Source organism: Muscardinus avellanarius (genome assembly GCF_963383645.1).
Source record: "Muscardinus avellanarius genome assembly, chromosome: X".
Taxonomy (NCBI): Eukaryota; Metazoa; Chordata; class Mammalia; order Rodentia; family Gliridae; genus Muscardinus; species Muscardinus avellanarius.
This window is the reverse complement of record NC_137792.1, coordinates 50,502,095-50,511,864: the sequence shown is the minus strand read 5'-3', so window position 1 is coordinate 50,511,864 and position 9,770 is coordinate 50,502,095.

Genomic DNA, 9,770 nt, shown 5'->3' with positions numbered 1-9,770 from the left:
CTTTAAATGCGGGTGGAGGGCGGAGCCAGGGGCGGAGCACCACGTGGGTGGGGCTGGTGGGTGGGGCTTAGGGTCGCGCCCGCCCCGCCCGTCGGAATGCCTCTACAGAGCCCCCCCCCCCCCCCCCCCCGGCTCCCGCCGAAAAGACCCGACTCCCGATCTTTGGGCCTAGTAGGGGGCAAAGAGGCACCCTGGCCCTGAAACCCCTGCGCCAGTGCTGCAGGAAGCAAATCCTTGAGCGAAGAAAGGCTTAGCAGTGTCTGGCGCAGGACCGCTAGGCTCCAGCCGGCACGCCCTTACAAGGGACTTTCCTTCCCCTAGGCTCCTGTGGGGGGGTGGGGCGGATAGGGTCCCTGAGTCATTAGGGTTCCGCCCCGTCCCTGCAACCCCCACTCGCGGTCATTCCCCTTCCCTCGGTTCCACGGCTTAGGGTCCCCGGCCACACCCAGGTCGGCAGCAGTGGCTGGGACACAATCCTAAGAGCGAGCCCTTCCAGAGCACGGGGACCACCGCTGCGAGTGCTTTGTGTGCGCATCGCCGCCAAGAAAGTGGTTACCCGGCAGGGGCCAGACCCTACGTGCTCCCAGCACAATCCCGGTCCCTGGCAGGCCTTCCCAGTCTGCAAAGCCCTGGCCTCCGCACCTGCGCCCAGCGCTTCTCACCGCCTCCCTCCCTGCTCCCTTGCTCCATCCGGGAGGAAATGGGGCACTGGGCCAGGAGGCCATCAGCACTCCAGGAGCCAGTAGCCTTGAAAGGGCCCCGGGCATGCCCATGGGCACGGGTAGAGGGCACCATGTGCCTTGTGCAGACAGCTTGTGCCCGCCTAACCCACCATACTGTCCACCTGGCACCCTTGCGGGGAGTTCCGATGGAAAGGTTCCTCCCCTGGTGGAATGGATCCTGAACCCAGCAGGACCCAGGGGTGGCAGGGGTAGAAGGTCCTGGAGGATGAGGGCTGAGGGAATTGAAGGAGTGAAATACAAGTTGCTGAGTCTTGCTTAGGAGCCCAGGGTGTGTTCCTAGAGTAGTATGAAGTTATTCATTTAAAGTTAATTTTCTAGCCCGATGTAGTGGCGCACGCTTGTAACCCTGGGAGGCTGAGACTGAAGGATAGCAGGTTTGTAACCAACCTCAACTACTTAGTGAGGCCTTCCTCAACTTAGTGATACCCTGCTTCAAAATAAGGAATAAAAATAGAGCCGGGCATGGTGGTCCACCCTTGTAATCCCAGCATTTGGGAGGCTGAGACAGGAGGGTCGCGGTTCGCGGACAGCCTCCGCTACTTAGTGAGGCCCTCTGCAACTTAGTGAGACCCTGTTTCAAAATAAAGAATAAAAAATAGGGCTGAGGGTGTAGCTCCAAGGTGGAATGCCCCTGGGTTCCATCCCCAATACTGCAAAAAATCAAACAACAACAAAAATAGGGCTGAGGGCCTACCTCAGAGGTAGAATGCCCCTGGGTCCAATCCCTAGTACCTAAAAAAAAAGCAAGTCTCTGTCCCACTGCTCAATTCTGGGTCTGCCACCATGTCATGTCCAAATATGGTTGACGTTCCTGGAACTTTGGGTGTCTGCCTACCTAGTTTCTTCCCCAGGCTGACCTCCCTCCAGTCCAGTCCCATCTATCTCATCTATCTCCCCTCTCCAGAATTTCCCTTCTCATTTTTCCAGAAAGGCAAGTCTCAGCCGGGCGTGGTGGCACATGCTTATAATACCAGTACTGGGGAGGCTGAGATAGGAGGAGCACAGGTTTGAGGACAGCCTCAGCTACTTAGTGAGGCTCTCCACAACTTAGTAAGACCTTATTTTGAAATAAAGAATAAAAACAGGGCTGGGGGTGTAGCTCGGAGGTAGAATGCCCCTGGGTTAAATCTCTAGTGACTCAAAAACAAACAAACAACAACAAAACACCAGAAAGGCAAGTCTCTGTCCCACTGCTCAATTCTGGTAATAATGTTTTCTTCTGAAGACCAGTAAGAGAAGAAAGTCCTGGGTCTGCCACCATGTCATGCCCAAATATGGTTGGCGTTCCTGTGGCTTTGGGTATCTGCCTTGTCTGTGGCAGGGCATCTCTCATGTCTCCAGCAAGTGCATTTCAGGGCTGCTCCCACCCCACTGATTTTCCCACCAATGGTGATGGTACGGTACCAAATGACATTGTCCAGTACTAAGACCCACTTCCTCTCCACTTCAATATGCACAAAATGAATCTGCATAAGATGCATGAGAGTGTCCGAGAGCTGGGGGGAGTTGACAGGGACAGTTATGAAGGACCCACACAAATCCCACCCTGCTGAGCCCCATTCAAGACACACAGAGTTGTCCTGCTAGTGCCCTCACCTCACTGGAAAGCAAAAACCCAGGGATGGAATTACAAGAATTGATTCTCCACTAAGTGCCATCCAGCTGGGGAATCTGGGTTCATTCCTTCATCTGCAGAGAACAAGGAAACTGAGTCAAAGGAACTGACTAGTAATCAACTCCAGCAGAAAGAACAGAACTAGGGTGTCATGGCTTCCAGCCCTAAGTGTTGGCTATTTAGGGCAAAGAAGGAATGGGAGTTGTATAGGGTTCTTTTCCCTAGGAGGACATAGTACCACCACCAGATGTCGCCCCATCCCAAAGCCCCCAGATAGAGCCGGCCATGGGAAGCCAAAATCCAGTGCTTTCATATTTTCCCTTATTTGGAGTAAATTCTTGGATGTTAGACACACCCCGCCCACCTCCCCACCCCCAGCCCTCAGACCCCAGGTCAGGCCCTCCCACAGGGAACTGTAGCCCCAAATTCGGGGGGTCCAGCTATGCTTCCCAAGGAGGCTTTTCTAGGCTGTGTAGCCAGGGGGCGCCAGGAAGGAAGGCAGCGCAGATTGGTGAGGAGACCTGGGCTGACCAGCAGCAAGTCCAGGTGTGACAGGTGAGGGCACCCATTTCCTGACCTCTCACTTCGACTGTGTGGCCTGGCGCACATACAAATAAATGGGTCTACCAGCGATGTCCCCTACTTTTCCTGGCCCTGGGTCGCATGCAGACATGGGGATGTTGTTGCTTACATTCAGGCTGGTGGTAAATATCCCACTCAGAGCTGACCTGGGACAGGGCTCAGGTCCCAACCAGGAAATCTAATTGGCTGACCAAATCCCTGGCTCAGCCTCCACGGAGTACAGCAGCCCCTGAGCCCACTCCCCTGTGCCCAGAGGCTGGCAAAGGACCCACTATCCTCCTTCACACCAGCTGCTGAGTGTCCCTCTAGGTGACCACTCACCCTGATCCTATATAAGGTCCTGGTCTCAAAGCCCTCTTTCCCCGGACAAGCATGCAGTAGCAGAGGTCGTGGGCACCCGAGTCTGCACCTATCTCCTGCAGATCCCTTCCCTGTCTCAGGAACCCCCATGGCCTCGGGCTCCCAGTCTGCTGGTTAGACATGGATTCATGGGAGATCTTTGGAGGCCAGCCTCTGGGCACCCACTTTAAGCCTACGACCTGAGCTCAAGAGCCAGAACTACACCTGGCCCTGACCTGGGCGTTCCGGGCCGCCTATTTGCTCTAGCCTCCCCGCCCGCCTTGGCCACCCGGTACCCGGGCTTGGAGTGGCGCTGCGAGGAGCCGGCGTGGAGCCGGGCGGCAGTGGCCTCACCTGCTGTTCCTGCGGGCGGGTGGGCGAGCGACAGCCGCGGGGTGGCGCCCGGCTTGCCCCGCGCCTCAGGGCTCCTCTGGCGTCCACTCCGCGCCGCGCGCCTCCACGCGAATGGGCTGCGGCCGCCCGCCTTCTTTTTGGCCGCATCCCCGCCCCACGCCCGCCCCGCTCCTGGCCGGCCCGGCCCGGCTAGAAAGCCTTAATTGGTAAAATCGCCCAGGAGCTGGGGGCGGGCGGGCGGGGGTGCGCCAGGAGCTCCAGCGCCCAGGCCGCCTGGCGACGTCCCCCCCCCTCCATGCGCTCACTGTCGGGCCAGGGCCGCTAGGCTGGGGCAGGGGGCGGTGGACTCACCTTCCACTCCCGCAGGGTCCAGGTCTAGACCCAACCGCAAGGACGCCAGATAGTTAAGTTTAGGGGAGCCAAGGCCACCCCCTCCAGGTAGCTACCCAGTCTTCTGTTTCAGCCCAGATCTCCAGCTGGCCACAGGTCTTTGCAGATGTTCACTGAGCACCTACAATGCACAAGGCTGGCTCATCAGCCCTGTGATAAAGGAGCCTCCAGGCTGCCTCTAGGTTTGATCCCTGACCCTAACCCTGAGCCGGCAGCAGAAATGTCCTGAATTCTCAGCACGTTTAGGTGTAGTCCCCAAGCCTGGGAGTGTGCAGTGGGGTGCATGCCAAAGAACCAAGTGTCTGTGGCGCAGCCACACCCTGGCAGTACCAGGCTCCCTCTTCCTCTTCTACATGCCCATTTCCTGGTAGCTTCAGATTCAGCTCAAATGTCACTTCCTCGAGGGAGGCAACATAAAGACATGTCATTTTAACATTTTGACTGCAACCCCTAATAGGAGCTATGTTTGATGTCCTGAGCCAGTACACATAGGTACATCTAAATGAGACAAAGAAAGACTTTCCCTTACTACCTGCAATGTACCGATATTTTCTATTCTACTTCATCTAAAAGGGAAAGGAGGAAGGGAAGAAGGAAGGAAGAAAAAAATTAGGGAAAAAAGGAGGGAAGGGAAAGAGTTTGGTCACAGCTGCGGAGTGATTTTGGCAATCTAGTTTCATACAAATAGCAAGGTGACACCCCCCCCCAGGCCCCTAGCATCTAGCACTCACTGCTGCAGCTCTTTCTGCTGATAGAGTTCACCACTTGACTCAATGTGGGGGCCTCCCAACAGTGCCAGGGTCTCTGGCTGCTCCCTCCAGTGCACTACCTTCATTTGCTAGACAAGGGACTGAGCTCAGGCCTATAAGGTTCCTGTGACGGAGTTCATGGCCGACACTGTCCCTTGAGGAGGGAAACTTACCTTCCCACAGGCATGACAATCAGAACCAGGGGTAGAATAATTGAAGAGAGCAAGGAAGAGGTGGTGGTTGTGTGGCTTTCAGGATCCCTACTACTGCCCCCTCCACTGCACACATACTCTAAACACAAGCAAGCCTTTGTCTCAACTTCTTCCAGGTCCAGGGGGCCCAAAATTTGTATAGCACCAAAAATTCTTGATGAAGTTCATAGACATTTTCTCCTTGTGTTGAAGAAATGCTTTCCCGTATTCTTTTTTCCTTATAAGTTTAAATCTTGCTGGGATTGCAAGTTATATGATATACTGCTTAGAAGCAATTCTCCATCCTTAAAAGAAAATGTTTTTCTGAGCCAGGCGTGGTTGGTGCACGCTTGTAATCCCAGGATTTGGGAGGCTAAGACAGGAAGATTGCAGTTTGAGGACAGCTTCAGCTACTTAGTGAGGCCCTTTGCAACTCAGTGAGACCCTGTTTCAAAATAAAGAATAAAGCCGGGCGTGGTGGCGCATGCTTGTAATCCCCGCGCTTGGGAGGCAGAGACAGTAAGAGACCCTGTTTCCAAATAAAAAAATATAAAATAGGTCTGGGAATGTAGCCCGGAGGTAGAAGGGCTTCCAGGAACCCCAGTACCACCACCACCACCACCACCACCAACAACAACAACAACAACAACAACAACAACAACGAATAAAAAGTATGCCTGGGAGCCAGGCGTGGTGGCACACGCCTGTAGCCTGTAAGCCCAGCATTTGGGAGGCTGAGAAGGGAGGATCGCAAGTTCGCAGATAGCCTCAGCTACTTAGTGAGGCCCTTGTTTCAAAATAAAGAAAAAATAGCGCTGGGGATGTAGCTCAGATTCCATTCCCAGTACTAAAAAAAAAGAAAAAAAAAAAAGAAAATGTTTTTCTGGCGGTACTGGGGATGGAACCTATGACCATTCAACCTAATTTTTTATATTTTGAGTCAAGTTCTCACTAAATTACCTAGGCTGACCTCAAATCTGAGATTCTCCTGCTTTAGCTTCCCAAGTAGTTGGGATTATGGGTATGTACCACCATACCCAGAAAAATTCAGTTTTCAGATAGGTGTGTGTGGTGGCACACACTTGTAATCCCAGTACTTGGAAGGCTGAGACAGGAAAATTACAGGTTCAAGGCCAGTCTCAGCAACTTAGCAAGGTTCTCTGCAACTTAGTGAGATCCTGTTTCAAAATAAATAAGAGCCAGGTGTGGTGGCGCATGCTTGTAATGCCCGCACTTGGGAGGCTGAGACAGGAGGATCGCACGGGTTCGAAGCCAGCCTCAGCTACTTAGTGAGGCTTTCAGCAACTTAGTGATACCCTGTTTCCAAATAAAATATAAAAAAGGTCTGGGAGTATAGCCCGGAGGTAGAAAGCCTCTGGGTTTCACCCTCAGTACCACCAAAATAAAAAATAAAATAGGGCCAAGGGTATAGCTCAGAGGTAGAATGCCCTTGGGTTCAATCCCCAGTACCACAGCACAGAAAAACTCCATTTTATTTGAGGGGTGCTTCATGGGGGTTGAACCCAGGGTTATTTTTACTTCTGATCCACACTCCCAGCCCTTTTTTTATTTTGAAATAGGGTCCCACTAAGCTGCTACGACTTTCCCTGAGATCTCTCTGAGCTCCTTCTCAATCTCCCATGTACTGGGATAACAGGTATGTTGTCACAGTGCCCAGCTTCAGTTTTCTTATTTTTGACTGAGAATCAGCTGCACTCCAGTGTCTACTCTCCTTCCCAGGAAGAACTCCCCAGAGCCCCTCAGAATGCCTGGTACACACCCTTCCAGCCCCTTTGGGCAACTTCTGCCTTAGAAACTTCTGAGGCTGGGCCAGGCCAGGTACTCATAATCACGGGGGGGGGGGGGATGTTTCATGAAAAAATTGCTGTGCTTAAGACTCTGAGGCAAGATTCCCCCTACCACATAATTCTAATTCCTTCTCTATATAATGGGTGTTGATGCAGCTTCTTAGCTCTGTTGGTCAAGGGCTTGCCTGGCTTCTAGTGGTCTGGACTGAAGCTTCACTGCCATGGGGCTAGATCTCAGCTCCAGATACCTATGGGGTGTGTGCAGAGGGACCATCACAGTCCAGCTTCTTGGTACTATCTGTGGGGGGAACCCCATGGTGGGCCAATGAGGGGATATAAAAGGCAGAGTGCCGAGGCAGGTGCGGGGGGGTGTTCCTTAGGGAGAAAGCAAACCTAGAATTCCTTGACCTCATAAGGAAACAGCTTGGATCTGTATGGGGAGGGGTGGCAGGGGGAGGACTGAGCAAGCACTCTGAACACACAGACCTCTGGGAGAGGGGCCAGCACTGCAGAAGAAGGCTTGGAGAGGTGCTGGGGAATCTAATTTTGCCAAAACTAAAATGTCCATGAGGCAGTCGCTGAATGGCCTGGAGCCCACACTGTCATCCCCCGCCCTGATTATTTTTCCCTATGGTACTAGGAATTGAACCAGGGACATTCTATTTCTGAACTATACCTCCAGCCCTATGTATTTATTTATTTATTTGTTTGTTTATTTATTATTTATTTATTTATTTTAGTGTATGTGTGGTACTGGGGATGGAACCCAGGGACATTCTAACTCTGAGCTATGCTTTCAGCCCTACTTTATTCTTTTATTTTGAAACAGGTCTCAGTAAGTTGCAGATGGCTTCACAAAGTTGCTGAGGCTGGTTGTGATTCTGTGATCCTCCTGTCCCAGCTTGAAACATGGTCGCGTTACATTGCTGAGGCTGGTTTTAAACCTGTGATCTTCCAGTCTCAGCCTCCCAAGATCTGAGATAACAGGCATGTGCCACCATGCCTGGCTTTACCCCCTCTGCTCTTAAAGAACAGGAGCAAGGACCTGTTCAAGACTGTCCTGCCAGCTGGGCATAGTGATGCATGCTTGAAGTTCCAGTACTTGGGAAGCTGAGATAGGAGGATTGCAGGTTCGCAGCCAGCCTCAGTTACTTAGTGACAGCTTAATGAGACCCTGTTTCAAAATAAAGAATAAGAAAATAGGGCTGAGGGAGTCTCTTGGAGGTATAATGTCTCTGGGTTCAATCCCCAGTACCACACACACACACACACACACACACACACTCTCTCTCTCTCTCTCTCTCTCTCTCTCTCTCTCTCTCTCTCTCTCTCTCCTGCCTCTTACTGCCATGCACACTGCTTCTGGGGACCTATACACTTCCTCCCACATTGCTTTGAACAAAGTAGGGCCTTTCTTTTACTCTAAAACCTAGCCAATAGCAATTCTTTTTCTTTGGGGGGGGGGTCTTTTGATCAAACCATCAAAACAGAGCTCTATCTCCTAACCACTGTCTGAATGTCTACCTCTTCAAACAAACTTGAAAAATTCATCTATGACTCTCACCAGCTACGTCAGCCGATCTGGATTTGACCTCCTCTTTTCCTGTAGTGGGCTGCCATCTAAGAGAGAAGGCATTCCAGGCATCTCATCTCCTCATGCTTCCCCCAGCTTTGGGCCCACCCCTTGAAGGCCTACTAGTTAGCCCCATGCTCCATCATCAGGCTTTGTGTAGGCTATGACAGGACTATAACAGACAGTCCTTTTCTGGTGCAAAGTCCTTTTCTGGCCCTCATCAACTGTTAGCCACGCTCCAGGATCCTCAGCAAGCCTTGGCAACCTTCCATGGTTTGCTACTCCTCTCTGCTCTCTGCCTGGCCACCCCTGGGTCCTGCTGGGTTCAGGATCCATTCCACCAGGGGAGGAACCTTTCCATCGGAACTCCCCGCAAGGGTGCCAGGTGGACAGTATGGTGGGTTAGGCGGGCACAAGCTGTCTGCACAAGGCACATGGTGCCCTCTACCCGTGCCCATGGGCATGCCCGGGGCCCTTTCAAGGCTACTGGCTCCTGGAGTGCTGATGGCCTCCTGGCCCAGTGCCCCATTTCCTCCCGGATGGAGCAAGGGAGCAGGGAGGGAGGCGGTGAGAAGCGCTGGGCGCAGGTGCGGAGGCCAGGGCTTTGCAGACTGGGAAGGCCTGCCAGGGACCGGGATTGTGCTGGGAGCACGTAGGGTCTGGCCCCTGCCGGGTAACCACTTTCTTGGCGGCGATGCGCACACAAAGCACTCGCAGCGGTGGTCCCCGTGCTCTGGAAGGGCTCGCTCTTAGGATTGTGTCCCAGCCACTGCTGCCGACCTGGGTGTGGCCGGGGACCCTAAGCCTTGCAACTGGGATTGGGAAATGACGGAGAATGGAGGGCGCAGGGACCGGGCGGAGCTCAAGTGACACACTGTTGCAAGCCTTCCGAAGTACCCTACCCACTCCCTTCTAGCGGGTTTCTACAGGTTCGGGTTGCAAACGCCCCACCCCCTCTCCTACGTCTAGCCCTCACGCGCCTGAGTGACGTCTTGGCTTGCCGCCCCCCTACAGCGAGCATCCCCACTAACTCCTACTGCTAGGTGGGCCTGTGGCGCTCTGCCGCCCCTGCAGGTTCCGCCCCTTCCCAGCTCTAGCCAATCTCGCACAAGAGTGACGCTCAGGATCGTCCGCCACGGCCCCAGGCGCTCGGCCCCGCCCGCCAGCTCCCACGGACAGACCGGTCTGCACCGGTTGCTCCCGTGTTTTGGCTCCGCCCCGCGCAGCGCGCGCAGCCTGTGGAACTAGCGGCTGTGACGTGAGCGTGACGCAGGCGCGAAGCTAGCGCGGCCGCTCCCGAAGCTCTGGCAAGCTCTGGCGCTGCCCCTGCTAAGATCCCTGGCAGCCGTTGCTTGGCCCTCAGTAGCCAGGCCCGGGCCGCCCCCAGGTCGTCGCTCCCCGCCTTCAAGTGCCGGCCTCATCCGCC